We start from the raw sequence: 20,582 nt of genomic DNA, 5'->3' as shown, positions 1-20,582 counted from the left end.
TCTCAATATAAAGCGTTACAGCAAAGAAAACATACAGCTACTCAAGATTCATGAGAAGTGGCAAGTGACCCAATGACCAAGTTTCAGATGGAAAATTTGAAAGTTGAGGTCCAGTTCTGTTGCTAGTTTTCATCAAAACATTTAAAGGAGCAATATATGTTAGTAGGTTGAACTAATATAGTATCAGACCTGTAACTGGCAGTGGCAGAGCCAGGATTTTCACTAAGGGGGTTGAAAAATATTAAGTAGTAAACAAACGAAGAAGCTAAGGGAACTCAACATCTATTATATATACAGAAAAAATAATTCAACCTTGTATATACAGGGTAATTTTTGGCGAAGGGGGTTCCAATGAACCCCCTAGCCATTACCTGGCTCCGCCCCTGGTAACTAGTTAGAAAAGATCATAGCAGAAAGAGTCAAAGACAAGCTCATAGAATAAACATATTTAGCCTAAGTCGATCTTAAGGTCCAATTGGTGGTAATAATGGCAGAGGGTTAGTGGTGGAAGAACAAATAGAGGGGAGGGGTATAATGGTTTGGACTCAAAGTATAACGAAGGGTATATTTGGCCTTTTTCTGTTAAAAAAAGTGGTACAAAGTTTGCAAGAGAGGAGTAAGGGCTGTAAACACAGATTTCTTACCACTCTTTGATGTCCTAAAATCAACTCAACGTGCTATTAGTTGTCGGAACATCCATAATCAAAAGATTACATTCAAACTATACTCAATTTAATCCCAAAACTTATTTTCATAATTAATCCATAACCACAACTTCATAAAACCCCTTATACCCTCGTATATGACAATTCCTTAACATCATTATTATCCCTCATAAAAGATTATGCTCAAAACATACTGATAATTATAACTCAAGTTAATTCACAACTCAAAATATCATCAAATGTATATTTGAACTTTTCCTCCAATTTTCTTCTCCTTAAATATTAACATAATTACCAAACAAACTTATAAACATGCAACTAAGATGAAATCTTACCTCAAAATTCAAGAACACTTCAATTCCATGATTACTCCACCTTAAAATACTCACCCAAACATCTTCAAGAAGGGGAGACAAGTGTAGACCTCAGTTGGAACCCCTAACCACTTTAATCTTCACTTTGATCCTTGGTTTAGGCTTGAAAATATGTTGGAATATATTTGGAGAGGCTTCTAGGACTTGGGGTTATGTTAAAAATGAAATAAAAATGACCAAAATTGTCATATAGACTTTTAAGAATATATGTGCATGTTGTGGAAGTTGGGGGAATGTTCTAGAGGATTTGGGATATGTTTTGGGGGGTTTGGATGTAGAAATAAGGGTTAAACCCTTTTTTATAGTGCTCTAGAGTCGGTTGGCACCGACCTAGAACTTTCCGCGCACTATAGCTGCTCGTTTCTGCTCTGTCAGCCTGACTTGTAACATTCATAATTCTGTACTCTGATGTCGTATCAATGAGCGGTTTGTTGCGTTAAAACTAGACTTCATGAACTTTAATTTAAGCTTTTTATTTACTTCAAAACTCCTCATATCCTAAAATATATTCTTTCCCCAAGTTGGCTCATACTTTGTTGTTCAAAGTAACGCTCATCTTTTTCCAAAGTCATACTAACTCAACTCCTTCCACTCAATTCCTTATAGGACATTCCAAAATTCCTCATATGCATTCTTTACTCATAAAAAATATACTTAATAATGCTTCATCACTTATACTCCAAAGTTATTTTACTTAACCATAGTTCAACATACTTATGCTCAATTTGATCACTGCTTCTCTGCAAGTACGGGGTGTAACACTCTTTCTCACTATTGTTGACATGGTTTCTTAATTCATCTAAATTCAATGCATTTCTTACCGTCTGTAACGTGATCACCTCCTTACTGTACATCACTGAATTAACTACGTCTTTATACGCCGGTGATAGTGAAAACACTAGAGTGCGCGTTAGTTCTTCATCTCCCACTTTAATATTAGCATGAGTAAGATCCATAGCCAATTCATTAAAAGTATCAAGATGATCCTGTAAAGTTGTACCTGTCTTCATCTTGAAGGTGTGTAAACATTACCTTAACAATATTCTAGTTGTTACTGATTTCTTCTGGTAGAGATATTCAAGTTTCTTCCACAAACTCGCAACTGTTTTCTCGGTACTGACTTCACATAACACGTTGTCTGATAAAGATAATTGAATTGTGTTAAACGCATCCATCTCAATCTTCTGCTTCTTGTCCTCTTTCATATTTTCGGGATATGAGTCGTCCAAAGCATAGATTGATCCTTCTCTCCGTAACAACGCCATGATCTTGATCTTCCAGATGTTGAAGTTATTTCTTTCCGCTTTTGAGTAGGAATTGACTAGAATATCTTCTCAACTTCACATTATCAGATACAATGAAGACTGGCACTGCTCATACTTCATTACAATTGCCAAGAACACCAAGCGTGAATGAAGAAATTATGGGTTTGAGGATGTAATAAAAAATTATGAGATAAATTACTAAGAGCAAGATGTTATCTCAATTCACGGCAGGCCGGCCCAAGGTAAGATGACTTTGGCTTACAGACTCTATTCTGACAGTTCAGTTGTCTCTCAATTTGATATTCGTGCACAGTGTTGTGTGTCTCAAGTATATTCATATACGCAGGGGCGGAGCTAGGTAGGCTCCAGGGGTTCACACTCGGTAAAAGATTACAGTGTATATACAAGGTTAAAATTATTTTTTTATGTATATATAGTAGACGCTGAATTACCTTGGCTTCTTCGTGTATTTACTTCTTCATTTTTTTGAACCTCCTAGATGAAAATTCTGGCTCCGCCACTGCATATACGGACTTATTATTTTCCTTGCTACTTGATGTTGTTGGTAAGGATTCTGAATGTAAAGATGCCGATATGCTTCGCAAAACTTTATTGCCCAGAAGGTACCTTATCCTTGTTGATGATGTGTGAGAAAGTAGTGCTTGGGATGATTTAAGAGGTTGTTTTCCAGATGCCAATAACAGAAGTAGAATCATTCTAACAATGCGACATCATGAAGTTGCCAAATATGCTAGTGTTCATAGTGATCCCCTTCATCTTCGTAGGTTTACCAAGGATGAAAGTTGGAAGTTGCTAGGAAAGGAATTTTTTGGTGGAAAAAGCTTCTCCCCCCTCCTCATAGATGTTAGCCAAAGGATTGTAGAAATGTGTGGAAAACTCCCTCTTTCACTTGCTTTGGTGGCCAATATTCTCAAAGAGATGGAGAAGAAAGAAGAATATTGGGAAAAAGTGCTGAGAATTTAGGTTCTCACATTCAAGGTGACTCAAAGATGGTTATTGAACAGAGTTATCAGAATTTACCCGATCATCTTAGATCATGCTTTCTTTATTTTGGAGTAGTTTTAACAAGATTATGGATCTCAGAAGGATTTGTAAAAAGTTGTGAAGGCAAGAGTTTGGAGGATATAGCAAAAGGTTACTTGGAGAATCTTATTGGAAGAAATCTAGTGGTGGTTGCTCAGAGGACCAGTTCAAATGATAAGGTCAAAGGATGCCACCTTCATGATCTATTGCTCGACTTCTGCAAGGAAAGAACTACTGAGGAGAATCTTCTACAATGGATAAAACGGTAATATGTTAATTGATTATGGTTTATTTATTCATTCAATCAATCAAGTATTTCAAGTTATATTTGAAAACTAATGATATGATTTGACTAATTTATATATTCTAAAGGAATAAAATTAAGAAGAAAGGATTGAGATAAATTTTCTCTCTGTATTTGATCACCATCAGTGTACATGTATTTATAGCTATGTAAAAGAATATTGCTATTAATAACCTATACAGGTGTCCTACTCCTATTTGTATGTGTGTAACTAACTAATATTTACAAATACTAAGAAATAAAATAAAAGGCTAAATATTTACATAGATGAAACATTATGAAGCTTCTGGTTGGTTTCTTGTGTATGATGAAAGGACCTGTATGAATAAAATGGTCCCAAACCACTTTACTCTTTTTCATTTTCCATGAACAGCAAACCAAACACACCTTAGCTCAAACACACCTTATTCTTCATTTCTCCATGGTTATCGTCTACTCCATTACCCCCTTTCAAGTTGGAGGGTGGTGTACGAACCCTCAACTTCTTCAAAAGAAAATGATCAGATCGACCCGGATGTGGTTTTGTAAACAAATCTGCTACTTGTGATGAAGAAGGGATGAAAAAAAAAAAGAGACCATAGAGATATTGTTGATGGACGAAGTGACAATCAATGGAAACATGCTTCGTCCGTTCATGAAAGACAGGATTTTTTGCGATATGTATGGCAGCTTGGCTGTCTGAGTGAAGAGAAATAGGAAGTGAGGGTGAAAGGGACATATCTCAAAAAAGACGAACGAGCCAAGTTAATTCGGCAACTACCCTGCGCATCAATCTGTATTCGGCTTCCGCCGATGATACTGAAATCGACGACTATTTCTTAGACTTCCAAGAGATGGAACTACCACCCATGCTAATAAAAAATCCGCTCACATAATGTTTGGAGTCTTGGCAAGTGGCCCAGTTTGATTCGTAAAAAGCAAGCAATTTGAAGGATGGAGAGCTGTTGAGAAAATTCCTAATCTAGGGTCGAAGAGTAGGTAACGAAGAACATTCTTAGCAGCAGCAAGATGGCCATGGTGTGGAGATCGCATATATTGACTTAGATATTGTACTGAAAAGCACAGATCTGGTCAAGTATGTGTCAAGAAGTTCAATTGCCCAATCAATCGACAATAAACAGTCGGATCTGGTAACGAAGAGTCCATCTTGGCTGTCAATTTCTGAGTAGGGTCCAAAGGCGATGAAGCAGGATTCAGATCGTGACAATGGTATTCATCAAGGAGTTCCAAAATGAACTTCCTTTGACTAAGTATGAGACCCTGGGGTTCACGAATGATCTCAATCCCCAAAAAATAGTGTAAGTTCCCCAAATCCTTTATCTTAAACTCTTTGTCAAGAAATGATTTTAATTCATCAAGTTCTTCTTTGTTGTTACTCGTGAGCAAAATATCATCCACGCGGACTACAATAAGAGAAATAGATGAACCAGAACATTTGTAAAACAATGAATATTCGTTTAAAGAATGATGAAAACCCTTGTAGCTCAAAGCTGACGTTAATCTTGAATACCACTGTCGAGAGGCTTGTTTGAGCCCATATAAAGACTTCTATTATCGACAAACAAAAGTAGGATCACTGACTTGTAACCCTGCTGGAAACTTCATGTACACTTCTTCGGCTAAATCCCCATGAATAAATGCATTATTAACATCCAACTGATAAAGTCCCCATCCTCTTTTAATGGCAACTGCAAGTACACATCTAATTGTAGTGATTTTGACTACTGGAGTGAAAGTCTCAGTAAAGTCGATACCTTCCTCTTGTATATCACCACGTACCACTAGTCTGGCTTTTAATCTCTCTAAAGTACCATTAGAGTCGAGCTTAGCTTTATATACCTATTTTGAAGGTAATGCCCTCTTTCCAGTAGGCAGGGGTACAACTTCCCAAGTGTCATTTGTGATCAAAGCCTCGAGTTCCTTTGTCATAGCATCTCCAACCAGGGTATAAAATAGCTTGAGAAAAACATTTTGGTTCAAAAATTTGAGAAATAGAGTTATGGTAATTTTTGTTAGTTGGAGACAAGGTATTAAAAGAAAAATGAGAAGGAGAAACAGAAGAATTAAAACATGAAGAAGCAACATTGGAAATATGAATGGCATTGCATATGTAATCTTGTAAATAAGCTGGGGTATTGACTGATCTGAGTAGATCTCCTTAGGGAAGTTTCAGACTCAAAAATAGGTATAAAAGGATCAGATGTGTTAAGGTCTTGAGAAGATGAGTTAGGTGACAAAGGCAATGATGTAGGAAGAGTAGTAGGAGATTGTGGTATGAGTGGTGTGCTGGGTGGATTATGGGAATTGGTAGATGGAATTGAATCATTAGAAAATGTGGGAATATCTAGTGTAGGACTGTTAACTGTGTCACGGAGAGGAAAAATAGGACTGTCAATGTGAATGGAATTAAAAGGATAGATGTTCTCATGAAATACCACATTTCTAGAAATTAAGAATTTCTGAGACTGTAAATTGAAGAGTCTGTATCCTTTCTGTCCAAAAGGATAACCAAGAAATACACAGGCTTGTGCTCTAGGTTCTAGTTTAGTTCTTCCATTGGATAATGTGTATTCAAAACAAAGACAACCTAAACATTTCAAATGAGAATAGGAAGGAGGATGATCAAATAATTTCTCATAAGGAGTTTTAAAAGATAAAATTCTTGTAGGACACCTATTAATCAAATATGTGGCTGTCATAAGGCAATCACCCCAGAACTTAGGTGGTAAGTGAGATTGGAATAGTAAAGCCTACATACCTCTAACAAATTCCTATGTTTCCTTTAACTACGCCATTTTGTTGTGGTGTGGCTACACAAGAGGTTTGATGAATTATTCCTTAACTGGATAAAAAAGAAGATGTTTCTGTACTAGAACCCAATTCCCAAGCATTATCAGACCTGATTACTTTCACTTTCTTAGCAAATTGTCTTTCTACCATGACAAGGAAATATTTTAGAATAGGGAATGCATTAGATTTAGTAGATAGAAGGAAAGTCCAAGTACACCTACTAAAATCATCAACTTTGGTCAAAAAATACTTATAAACATCATAAGTAGGTATCTTATAGGGTCCCCATGTATCAATATGTATAAGATCAAAACATTGCTTGGAAGATATATGGTTGTTAGGAAAAGGTAATTACTTTGCTTTGCTAATAGACAAACAGAACAAGGAGTCAAAAATTTAGAACAAACACCGAAAGGAATTCCATTAATATTCTTCATATTTGAAAAAGGCATATGGCCCAATCTATGGTGTCATAATCTACTCTTAACATCCGAAAAAGAATTACAACTAAAACTGGATGATACATCCTTTAGGGAATCAACAACATAACTAGGTGACTTAAAACTAGACCTAGGCAAGAGTGGAGCTTCTGGATTCCTATTGTTGAGCACATATAGTCCTTTTAAACAGTGAAAGGGAGAAAAAATCTTAAAGCTAGAAAGTTGTTGGCAAAGTCTATGGACAGATAAAATATTAAAATGAAAACTAGGAATAAACAAAACATTGTAGGTAGTCACGTTTGAAAACAACTTGACAGAACCAAACTGAGAAACTGAAACTCTTTGAGAATTTTGTAATTCAACATAGACAGGATAGGGAAGTGATTTCATATTGATAAAAAATTCTTTGATGTAAATCATGTGTTTTGAAGCCCCAGAATCAGTTGACCAAGTTTTGTTAGTGATTTTTGTAATATCAACCTTATAATTTAAAAAGAAAGGGCTCAAACTTATTCCAGCACAACTTGCATTAGCTATGACATTAGAACTGTAGGATTGATTATTTGTTTTCACCTGTTATAGCATCTGCATGATTTGTGTCAATTGCTCAGGACTAAGCAGTTTTCCTTGCTCACTAGACTGAGCAATGCCAAGAAAAGGCTCAACAAATTCATCATTGTAGGACACTGCATTACTCTAAGCTAATTTCTGGTAGTTTCTTTGCTTAGTAAACTTGCAATTAGGAGGAAAACCATGTAGTTTATAGCATTTTTCAATAGAGTGGCCAGGTTTCTTACAGTACTTGCAAACAAGTCCAGAATTCTTATTGTCATTGTATCCTCTTTGAGCTCTGAAATCAGTGGTAAAAGTCCTTTGTCCTGTGGTGTTCAGCTGAACAACAGCAAAAGAGGAAGATTCACCAGGGTATCTAGGAGTTTTATACATCTCCCTTTGTTTTTCCTCTTGAATCAACAATGCATAAGCATTAGCAATGGTGGGTAATGGTGAGATCATAAGTATGTTTCCTCTAGCACCACAGAAAGAGTCATTAAGTCCCATTAAAAACTTCACTAGTCTTTCATCTTGTTTGAATTTGACATTCTTTTCTTTTGCCCCACAGGAACAAGCACAAGAACATGGGATGAATGAATCCACAGTATCCAGAGTCTCTTGATTTTGGTAAAGTACCCAGCCATATCAGATGACCCCTGGACAAGGTCACTCAAATCCTTCTGGAGTTGATACAATCTAGTCCTAGAACTTTGCCCAAATCTGGTTTCTAATTCAGTCCAGATGTTCTTAGCAGTGTGACAATATAGCACACTGTTAGAAATGTCCCTGGAGAGTGAGTTTAATAACTATGAAATCACCATGTTATTGGATCTGGACCAAGCAGAATGAAGGTCAGATCCAACAGCAGGTTCAGCAGTAGTTCCATCTGCTTTGTTTTTAGCAGTCAAAACAATCCACATAGCCCTTTTTCATCCCCCAAAACTTTTCCCATAAAAAACAGTGTTAACTAAGAGAGTTCCTGGGTAATTTGAGGGTGAAATAAAGAAAGGATGAAGATTTCTCACCCATAGTCTCAGAAGTTTGTTCACCCATTTTCACGAAGAAACAAGATGAAGAAGACGAATAGAGAAAAAAAGAAGAGAGTGAATACTATCATTGCTCTGATACCATAAAGGAATCAAATTAAGAAGAAAGGATTGAGATAAATTTTCTCTGTGTATTTGATCACCATCACTGTATATGTATTTATAGCTATGTAAAAGAATATTGCAGTTAATTGTCACGACCCGACTAGGGGCCGTGATGAGTACCCGATACTTGTACCGAGCACCCCTTATCTATCGTTTTACCTTTACTTCTCAGCGGGCCGTAGGAACTGTGCCATATATTTTTTTTTTAACATTAACATTAGCAGCATCATTATGAACATAGACTAGTAAACTTCGTTATCACTTTATACAACAACATTAAAATGCCAACACACCATATATCTAACTGTACTTGACTGACTGGGCATATCTGTCTACGAGCCTCTAGACATAGTACACTTATACATAGAAAGGGCCGGGTACTGCTGTGCCCGAATATACATACACAAAATAGTACCGCGGAAGTGAGGCTCCGGAACAACTGGAGCACTGTAGAGTACCGCTGGTAGAGCTCCTAAGGATCAAGTCCACCTGTCTGCTGACCTGCGTGGCATGAAACGCAGCGTCCACAAGAAGGGACGTCAGTACGAATAGTGTACCGAGTATGTAAGGCATGGAAGACAATGCAAGCAATAACATAGAGTGCGATTAATAATATCATGGAGTCACAGGACATATAACGAGGCAAGAAAGTAACTTGTACATAGGAAGGCCCCTGTTTGGGCGGCTATCATGCATGGCTTGTCTTTCCCTTTTAAAAACGTTTCCCCTCCATGAACGTAGAAAATAGAACTTATATTATGTCGTATCTTGTCGTATCGTGTCCTATCGTGCCCTATCGTATCCTATCGTGGCATATTGGGTCGTATCCTATCGTGGCATATCAGGTCGTATCCTATCGTGTCTTATCATGGCATATTATATCGTGTAATGTCATGTCTTACTACAGCATGTCGTGTCGTGTTATATCATGTCAATGTCATAGTATAGTGTGTCATAGTGTATCATGCCATAGCGTAACTTGTCATATCATAGCATAGCTTATCATATCATAGCATAGCTTGTCGTAGCGTATCATATCATGGCATAGCGTATCATATCATAGCTTAGCTTTCCGTTGAAAATCTTTTCTTGTTCATATATATATAAAAATAGAACATGTCATATTGCTGAGGCGTCGGCAGCCGATCCATTTAGCCATAAATACACATCCCGCGTCCGGGCATCCCGCGTCCGGGACGATATCATGTCATGTAATGCCAACTGATCAGGTGGATATGCGTGTATAACGCTCTGCCCTTATTCCCATCTTCCCCGTATACATATGCATACATCATGTACATATATCAGCGTCTATAGCGCTCTGAATCTTTTATCATATACATATACTGGTATCATGTACGTATATCAGCGACTATAGCGCTCTGGATCTTTTATCATATACATATACGTGTATCATGTACATATTTTATAAACATATACATATTTCCATTAGAATGGTACAGTACTTATCGTTTGATAATCGGAACGAGGATCAAAAGTTTCCTTTGGATTCTACTCCAAAATAAGTCAAACGGAGCAATAGGGAAAATCCGGGAACAATGGGCCCACCTCAGGTCAAATGAGGCGGCGTACCAAATTTACGTACATTATATTTCATGACGTCACTTGTGAGGGTTTTAAGGTAGTCGGGTCATATTTATGCCAGTTCTAGATGTTTAGGAAGTTTCTCCAATATTTTACACAATTTCTAATTCAATTCTACTGAATGAAAAAGGGGAAACTTTAAGTGCGGATTCCGGGAAATAGAGTTGTCCCCGAGGCTCGTACCCAACTTATTACGTTTAAGGCATGCCATAGAAGGAAGGGTGAAGCCTTACATACCTTTTCCGCTTCATACACGTCTCCAAAATCAAGTTTCAAGTTCGCCAAAATCTACAATTTGGTCACAATTACCAAATGTTAATTGTAAGGCTTTAAGATTTCAATCTTAACCAATACTTGTCTACAAAAATTTGGGCAGCATCTCCCCTATAAATACACCATCCCCAAAATTCAACTTAGCCAATTTTTATCAACAACAATCCGGGAATTCAACCCGGCCAAACTATCAACACAATGACAACAACCATGACTACAAAACACAATATAACACAACTAGTCTTCTTTCCAACATAATGCAATAGCTTTCATTCCAACTTCACATTTCCAAAACCAATCTCAATGTTTTTACATTCATTACTAATCAAGATCATTACAATATAATTCGGAAGCATTTCATATCATTTCTACCAAATATTCACAAGATATACAAAATATACAAACTTTCCACCAAAACCATAATCCATCCAAAACTTCTAATCTTCAATCTACATATTCCTAACATATTTCCATCTTCCAATTTCATCAACCATAATCATAATTTGCACCTTAATAATTTCATTTTCATAATTACATAAATCTACCATAAAATCACAAAACTTCTCATAACCACTTAACAACCAATCTTTCATGCCAATATGGACTATTATCCTTCCAAATTCACCAACTAACATAATAATTCACATTTAAAACTCCACTTCTATAATTACATAAAAACTTCATTAAAATCATATAATTTCCTATAACTATTTCCAATAATTTTCCATGCCAACGTGAACCATTTTCTTCCATTTCCAATATAAATTTCACCATAACCACAACTAGAATACAACATAAAATTCAACTCATATTATTTATACAACAATATACATATATGTCCACTTACATATATGCACACCCACTTTGTAAACTTCCATATTTCCATAAATTCTACTCATTTCTACATACTACAACATAAACCAACCTTCATAACATAATAAAAAGGGATTAATTCTTACCTTTTTCTACAATCTTCTTCACTTGACCAAGTTGTCAACTTGAAGAAACAAGTGTTCTTTCTTCCAAAATAATTACACCAAGTTGTAAAGGACCCTTGAATTAGTAGGAATACCACAAGAAAATAATTTTTGGGAGAAGATTTCAAAGGGACAAAAATTGGAGAGCATGGCCGTATGCCATGTCTCCTTTGCTCTTCATTTGTTTTGTTTTTCTCCTCTTCTAATGTTCTTGAAACTTCTATATGTTTCAAGACAACTAAATGACCCCTTTTATTTAATTATCACATGGAAATTAATTAGAATCCATGGGCTTGGGCCATTGTATGGCTGGCCACCCCTCTTTTGGGCCTAATTTTTTTTCTTCATTTTTTTGGGCCAACTCGGTTGATCCCGAGTTGGGCCTAGCCCACTGACCTTTCGACCTTAAAACTTCCATATCTCCTTGTACCGATGTCACCTGGGAACCCACAACCTATGGTTGGAAAGCTAATTCAATTATCTACAACTTCTATTTCTTGATATTTTTCCAAATTCCAAACTTATAATACCGTTTTTGCCCCTACAAGTCAGATCACCCGAAAACGTTTTCTTAAAAATATTCGTTTGGAGGACATCCACTTTGATTTGGCCCAAGGGTCCTTCTTGAGTTGTGTTTAACTTCACATATGTGATTCATATGACTTTTCAGATGTCCAAAAAAAAATCTCGATGTGTGGGCCCCACCTCAGCTTACAAATAATCCGACGTAAAAAAAATACGGGATATAACATTAATAACCTATACAGGTGTCCTACTCCTATTTGTATGTGTGTAACTAAATGATATTTACAAATACTGAGGAATAAAATAAAAGGCTAAATATTTACATAGATGAAATATTAGGAAGCTTCTGTTGGTTTCGTGTGTATGATGTCTGGACCTGCATAGTGGCCACGTGTCTGCTTCTCCTTGTATGAATAAAATGGTCCCAAAACCACTTTGCTCTTTTTCATTTTCCACGAACAGCAAACCAAACATACCTTAGCTCAAACACACCTTATTCTTCATTTCTCCATGATTATCGTCTACTTCATTATAATTTCAGTGATCAAGTAACCAAGTTATATGTGAAAATCAATGTTATGATGTTGCTGATTTATATGTTTCACGGGGATCAAAATGCCAATCCTTCTTTCTATGTTCACAAGCAACATGCTCAATGTCGCTTGGCCTTCTCTAAAGTGGATAATCTTGTAGAATGGATCTCGTCTTGCTCACTTGTTGGCTCTGTACTTTGCAAGAATGATGCAGCATACTGTGCCCCTCGTAGACCATCCTCACACACCTTGTCAATTTCGCGCATTTTACAGAATTTCAAGTTTCTAAAAGTGTTGGATTTGGAGAATTACGTTGCTATTGATTTTATCCCAACTGATCTAGTTTACTTGAGATATTTCTCTGCAGGAATTGAACAAATCTTAATTCCTTCGTCCATATCCAATCTTTCAAACCTTGAAACTATGCTATTAAGATGTAGGAAAAGAGAATTTAAAATTACAGTACTACCCTGTTGAAAATAGTGCGTCCACCAAACAGTATATGGAGAGACCTGGTTGTCTACCAGTTCTGTTAGACGGTGCAGTAAGTAAATATCATAAGATTTTTACCGTGGAAAACTTCTTGCTCAAGGGATTAAAAATCGCGACCTACCACGTAGGATTTCAACTCCACCATCACCGAGCAACTTCAGATTACAACCTCTTGCAATCTAGGAATTTAACTCACATAAATCCCTCACCCTTACAATACACCTATTGTAAGCTACACCTCTTGACCACCCTTCGCCAAGCTCACAACCAAGTTTGACTAACTCTAGCCAAACCAACTAATATACTTAACTAACTCTAGCCAAGGGTACCACTCAATAGACTGAATAGGTAAACTGCCTGACAACTACTGAGAATTTACAACACCTACAACAGCTTCTTGAAAGAAGAGTAGGTTTATAGTTTAAAGAGCAAATGAACAAAGACTCACAACTACCTAAAGAACTTAGACATAATCTGGTGTCTGGATCAAGTTCTTCAGCTTGTAAGTGACTTTGTTCTTGAGAGCACTTGAGAACTTGTGGCGGCAAGAATTTGCACAAGATAGTTTAGGTTTTCAAGTGATACCCAATATGTTGGAACAAGTTGTATATATATTGAGGAACATGTGGGTGAGATAGAGACCACTCATGCCATGTTTGACTTGACGCATGGGCCGCAGCATTGTTGTACAGTTGTGCAGTTAGCAGTGCAGGTTTACAGTTGTTGTTGTTGATTGTACGACATACAGAGAAAGCAGATCGCGAACCAAGTCTCTCTCTATTTCACCCACAGTTTGACAATCATATGTGCTTTGTTTTATCGTACCCGGTACAGTTTGGGAGATGGTTAAAATCAAACATTTGCTTATTTCTAACTTCGCCATTGAAGATGCAGAAGAATTACTTGAGAACTCCCTGAAACTTCACGATCTTGAAACTTTTTCCTGTCCATTTTTTGCTTGTGTCGAGGATGTGGAACTGAAGTTGAGCAAAATGCCTAATCTTCGAAAACTAATATCGCGAGGGTCTCCGGCTTTCAGCACCATGTATTGAATCTACCGAAAGGGATTGATATATTAAAGATTATTCAATTATATTCCCCTAAAAATATTCCCTTTTTTTATCTCTGCACAAAATCTAAAGAACTTGAAACTATCTGGCTTTTACTTGTATCCTGAGCACTTGTCAGAAATTGCACAGCTTCAGAACCTTCAGGTACTCAAATTGTACTTGGTTAAATTCATGAATATGGAATGGAAAGTGAGCGATGACGAGTTCCCTCAACTCAAAGTCTTGAAGCTAGATAGCTTAACTTTATTTGAGGAATGGATTGTCATCGATGATGCCTTTCGAAACCTTGAAGGCTTGGTTTTGAGTGGTTGCCAGGAGCTTAAGGAGATCCCTTCTTGTCTCGGGGACATCTCTTCTCTTAAGTCCATTGAGGTAGAGAACTGCAATGAGTCTGTAGTAAAGTCAGCTAGGGATATCCAAGAAACACAAGTTGAAGATTATCAAAATACTAATTTCAAGCTCATCATCAAGGTACACTACTAAGAAAATATAACTACATTCAGTCTCACATTACTTACTATAATAAGTTGCCTTTTACTAACTATTCTTTTTGTTTGAAACCTTGTCTAAAGATTTATTATTTATTATCTTATTTATTAGATAGAGTACTATCAATAAGAAAAGACCCAAAAAATTCCATGAAAGTTATACGAACTCGTAAAAGCCTACTCCTCAACTAAGAAATTCCATCCTCATATATATTCTTTGGTCAAAACTGTAGAAAAATATAGCAGAAGAAAAGTAAATCGGGGAGACCTTCTGCTAGCCCAAGATCGTTAACTAAGATCGGAAGATTCAACTAAAGAAGAGGAAGTTATGAAAGGGAGAATTTAGTTGAAGAAGACTTTATTGAATTGGCTTGAATGACTTACAATTGGGTTTGGCTTGGATTGGTTACAAATGCCTAATGTCACCCCTATTTATACTTGTTTAGGGATGCTTCTAGATGTTATTCTAGATCCATCCATAAGAAAAATCTAGTTATCTTTATCTTCTAGTATTACTCTTGAATATCTAGATTTTTCTATCCTCTACTAAAAATATCTAAGTGTCTAGAATTTCTAGACATTTCCTAATACAATATATATCAAAGATATTACATTATAACTTTCTAGAAACTTTTCTAAATATCTATGATATTTATTCTTCCAAAAAATTAACTTTAATTTTTCACACTCCCCCTTAAAGTAATTTTTTGAAGCTATCCTGAACTTGTCGCAGAAGAACTTAGACGAAGCTTTTGGACGTGCCTTGGTGAAGATTTCAGCAATGTTTTCCCGACACTTCTTCCTTCTTCAAATGATGATGGTTTTCCGCTGATAATTGGGCCTCCAAAGAAACATGAATACGTCTTGATAAAAGTTTCATCTCTGTAGCGGGCAGTCTTGCCACTATTTCTTTTTGGACTTTGCGAACCACGTGAATCATCTTCATGCTGAATTTTTCATTCTTGAGTTTCCAGACTCTCCCTTTCTCTTAGCTCCTTAACAATTCTGTTATCTGGAGAAACACCTGAGTCGGTGACGATCTGACTATGAATTTTCTTCAAAGCCTCAATACCAACACATGATCCACCACTAGATTCCCTTTTCAACTCCTCAATAAATTGTTTGTCAGCTTCAGAGCATCCAAAAACCATATTATCTATCTCTCCATATGAAATTGAGCCTTCAAGGTCAACCTCTTCATTTATTTAACCGTCAGCTTCTCCATCTGCTTCCAGTATTTGATCTGAGCTAGTGATTGACTTTGATACGGTAGATGATTGACCAGAGACTTCAACTTCCACTACAACTCCGTCAATGCTTTCTCTAGAATGGTCATCATTGTCATATATAGTTTCAGAAACTTCATGCTCAGGTTCTACTTCAACACCCTCTACGTCCAGACTTTTATTACCAGTTTCAGGATCTGCTTCGTTGATTTCCTCGGTAGCAGCTATCACGTCACTAGTCTGAACGTCTTTGGAATTTTCTTGCTTTTTGATGACGCCAGTGTCTTCCTTCTCCACGTGATGGACCGTATTATCTGCTGTCACAATGACATCACAACCATTGTTTTCTTGGAGGTTGAAAAATTTAGATTCATCTTCAGTGAGATGGTGCCCACATCCTGAATTAACGATCCAGCCTCTTTCGAAATTGAGAGAAGCCAAGGCATTTACTACTTGAGTCTCAGCTACAAAGAACCTTCCCCAATCTTCTTCTTCAGGAGCTCTCTCAGTTTGAGCCATGTAGCTTTCCTTGGCTCGGCAAAATTTTTTTATGTGTCCTACTTCACTAGATCGATAACATTTAATAGTCTTCTTACCTTTATTAGAAGACTCTTTCTTCTGTCTTGGTGAGCTTGACCCCTCATGGAATTGAGAATGTGTCATCTCTCTTGAGCCACTTCGCTTTTGTCTTCCTTTAAAATTCCTCTTGTCAGCTACAAGAGCATTTCCTTCCCCTTCTTTGATAGACACACTAGCCATCTATTTGGCTAGTAGCTCCTGTGATGACAATAAATTTTTAAACTCCTCCAAGAATGGTGGTTGAGCCCATCCTTGAATTGATGTAACAAAAGGAATATATTCTTTCTTCAAACCACCAATGATAATTCTTCTCATTCCTGCTTCAGAGATAGTCTCATCCGGATTTAATAATGAGATCGCTGAACATAAGTTCTTAATCTTCAAAAAATATTCGACAATAGAAAGATTACCTTGAATGGTGTTGTCCAATTCATTCTCCAAGATTTGTAGTCGCGCTTCATCCTTCTTGTTGAACAGCCGATCGAGGGTCCTCCATATCTCATGAGCTGATTTGCACCTAATAATATGATCAAACAAGTTGTGAGAAATGGACCTCTTCAGGATGAACTCCGCCTTCGCATTAATTTGCTTCCATTTCTTGCATGCGTCGCTATTTTTGCGGTCCGTCAATAGGAGGACTTGTGTAACTACCATTAACAACATCCCACAAATCCTCTCCCACAAGGTATGACTCCATACATGTCTTCCATACCTTGTAACTTGACTGATTCAACAACTCCATCCCCAGTCCATTAACACGGCTGTTGACACCCAATTTTATCCCTCTTTTATTTCAATTTATTTACTCGGGGCTTCTAAATTCATTGAAAAGCCAAACACTTTATTTTCACTATTATTTTTTACTGCTACTACTATTAACATCATTACTTTCATTTTCACTACTTTACTATCAATATTACTTGTATTACTTTATCACAAATGTTAAATGGTTCGTCATCGTTTCATTTAGAATTTGTACTCGTTAAATTAATTTTTTACTTTATACATACTAATTACCATTTGTTTTCACATAGTATATATTGTACCAGTTATTAAGCTAAAAGCCCAAGAATAATTAAATAGGGGAGGAAGGATCAATAATTTTCAGCCAAATTATTAGCCCATACTCTAATTAATTCGTCCAGCCCATTACCCATTTCACTACTCAAACGGACCAGCCCACAACTCTACCCGATCCAGTCCACTCCAACACCCGACCCGGCCCACTTATTATTTTCCTAATCCCTACCTCTCTTTCTCTTTCTCTTTCTTTTTTCCTTTTTTCAGCCGCCCCCCTCTCTCTCTCTACCCTACACTCCACTCACCGCCGCACCCCGCTCCTCTCCACTCACCACCTACGCTCCTACTCCTCTTGCTCTTCTCTTAAACTCTAATCACAATCCTATAAATAATCCGAATTGGGAGGAGGTCGGGAATGATTTTAATGTTTAGAGGGACACAATTATCTTCCACACTTGATTTTTACTTTTCCGGTGAACTTTAGCCGGGGATTACTCAAACGTTTTCAGAGATTATTTTTTTTATCAGTAGCCTACTCTAAATTTCACACCATTTGATAAATTTCTTTTACCTGTTCTTAAACATTTTCTCACACGAAAAACTTTCGGATTCGTTTCGATCTGGGATTTGAATTTGTTTCTGTGGATCGAGCCTAGTTCACTGCACTCGAAAAAGGTAAACGATCTTTCTTTAAGTAGTTTAATTTCAGTTTAGTAAGTTAAGAAGCAGTTATATGTTCACACATGCTCATTTCATTTGGTTGAATCTTAGTTTATGACTTGTAGTATCGAGCATGTTCCGGATTGGTTAGTTTGATTTTGGTTTTAATGATGCTTGTATGATCGTGTCTTAATTTAGTTCGGGTTTTGCAGTTTAGAAGTTGACAGAATCTATTTGTTTAGGTCTTAATTTTAGTTTAGTTTAATTTCAGTTTTGTTGGCGTTTAGATGTTCGTACGAGTTTACGTGGGGATGATTATGATGATGGTTTTGATCTCTAATTTGACATAGTCATGTTTGTTTGGACGTGTTTAGATTAGTTTAGTCATTTGCTGGTTTTCGTTTAAGGTGATTTTGGTGTTTAAAGTCAGTGTATTCTTCAATCAAACTCATGTTGATTCAATTCATGTAACTTTCCTTCCTTTAGTTTTTTTTTTTGGGGTTTCTGTTTGGTCGTGTTGTTATTATGTTTACATTTTTAGTTAAGTTTGTAATAGTATGACGTTTTACTGTTGTTACTATCAGAAGATTGGTAGGTCTGTTTGCGATGTATTTATCGATAGGTTAGGTATGTGGTGAAATGCTAGTTTACATGACATGTTGTTCAAGGGAGCATGTTTGGCTCGATTGCTATTTGTTCAAGTCGGATAAGATCATTAGGGATCTATGTTGAAGCCAATCTGCAGGTTAGGATATGTCTATCAGTGGTCATTTTTATTTATGTTGAAGCTAATCTGTTTGTTTGCCTGCTTTGTGTCCAGAAAGCATGATGGATATCTTTTCCCCTGTAGTCTCTAGTTTGTGTGTGCTGCATCTCTCATGTCTTGAACTGTTGGTGCCTTTGTTGCTCATGTAAAGATATGAAACATATAAGCCTTCACATGTTTGGTAGTATCTGGAAACCTTATGTCATGTGCAGGCTCAAGTTGTTGTATGTTCGCCCTTCTATGATGTTTTCCTTAATTTGGTGCATAGTCTTGCATAGGCCTTGGAACTGGTTCTGTCCTTCTAGGGTCTAGGTAGCATGACACTTAGTCTCTTAGCCTTGCTGATCATTACTGTCAAATGGATTTATTATGCTTGCTTGATCCTGTCCTTTTGGTGATTGATTGTTGACTGAACCTGCATATGCTTGCCATTTATGAATATCCCTGTTGAATGTTGCTGTTTTGTGTGAATCGGTGTCGAGTTAACTGGTCCAGTCTGCTTTCCATATGGACTGAAGTCATTACAAAGCAACTGTATTTTAAAAGGATTAAAATGACAAGTATAAGCTATGCAATTTATTTGTGTAAAGAATGTCGGTTAAGTTTCCTTTACTGCGTTACCGATTAAGCATACAGTTTCAAAATGCCTCTTGCCTTATGATTAATTCATTTTGTTTACGTTTTCAATACGACATGAATCATTTTTTTTTTCTGTGGTTGTTAGTTTGTTTTGTTTTGTTGTCTACCTATGCTTAAGTTAAGTATACTTTAGTTAGTTATTTGTTGATTCACTTACTGTTTACATGCTTAATATGCCTAGTTAGGTGTAGTTAGTTGTTTATTGGTTTATTTCCTGTTATGCGCTTAACAGGTTTACTGGTGGTAGCTTAGCGGGTTTGGTTAGTCTATCCCAATTATAGCATTATCTCATGTGCGCTTTTCCTTTTTTATTTTGGTAATCAGCATGTCCTCTCTCCTAAACTGTTTGGTATATTGCCCCTCTACCCGAAACTGTTTGGTGTATTATCTCTCTTTCCTGCACATGTTGTTGATTGTATTTTGGGAATTTGGCTTGGTGAAAATATGATTTCAGTTGCTGATTGGCAGAAGACTCTTTGGTTCGAGTTTAATTTCATTTGATAGTAAACTTTTAGTTTCTTGGACTTATTGGCTGCTCGCTGCCTTGATATTTTCAATTACATTGAGCAAGACTGAATTAGAATCATACAAAGGGATCTGTGTTCCGCATATTAATGTCAATTAAATTTATGTAGTTCTTTTCCTTTTGCTTCACTTATTTCTATTATTTAACGCTCATCGGCTGAAATTAATGTCCCAATCCCCGCATCTTTCACCTTTAATTCTATCTCCATGCCTATTAATGACTTGGTCCCTTTACTAATTCCTTCATTTTTTTTTCTTTGTTTGCATGAACCTTGGGAACGAGGATGGAGTCTTAATGCAAGACTCTACTAAGTCCGACGATGGAGTCGATCACTACTGCTGCATCCCCTTGTTTAGGATTTTTCTCCAATCTCTTGCACTGTATAAGCAGTGAAAGAATAGAAGGAGTCTTCAATGTCTACCTTAGTTATTTTCATTATCATCTAATCACTGTTTAACCTCGCTTGTTTTTTTAAGATTTTATTATCTTCAGTTCATTTCACTTAGGATTAGCAGTAGCTTACATAAATGCCTATATTCTGATTAACTCTTAATTAATTAATTTTGGGTTCTTAAAAATCATACGAGTTTATTTTCTTAGATATGTTGATTCTTTTCC

At 36.6% G+C, this 20,582-nt stretch overlaps 1 long non-coding RNA gene and 1 pseudogene across 1 annotated transcript; one reads left to right on the top strand and one right to left on the bottom strand.

Moving 5' to 3' along the window:
• The first annotated feature begins 487 nt into the window (after positions 1–487).
• LOC132639808 (putative late blight resistance protein homolog R1B-16) lies at positions 488–15,380 on the top strand (annotated as a pseudogene).
• On the bottom strand, positions 8,831–11,647 carry LOC132641573 (uncharacterized). Its single transcript, XR_009582895.1, has 3 exons — positions 11,423–11,647; positions 10,428–10,478; positions 8,831–9,086 (listed from the first exon to the last, which is right to left on the bottom strand). It is a non-coding gene; the product is annotated as an uncharacterized LOC132641573 (long non-coding RNA).
• Positions 15,381–20,582: the final 5,202 nt, after the last annotated feature.

The sequence above is a fragment of the Lycium barbarum genome, chromosome 5, assembly GCF_019175385.1.
Source record: "Lycium barbarum isolate Lr01 chromosome 5, ASM1917538v2, whole genome shotgun sequence".
Taxonomy (NCBI): domain Eukaryota; kingdom Viridiplantae; phylum Streptophyta; class Magnoliopsida; order Solanales; family Solanaceae; genus Lycium; species Lycium barbarum.
Note: the sequence above shows the minus strand (reverse complement) of the source record. Positions and strands in the feature narration are given on the sequence as shown.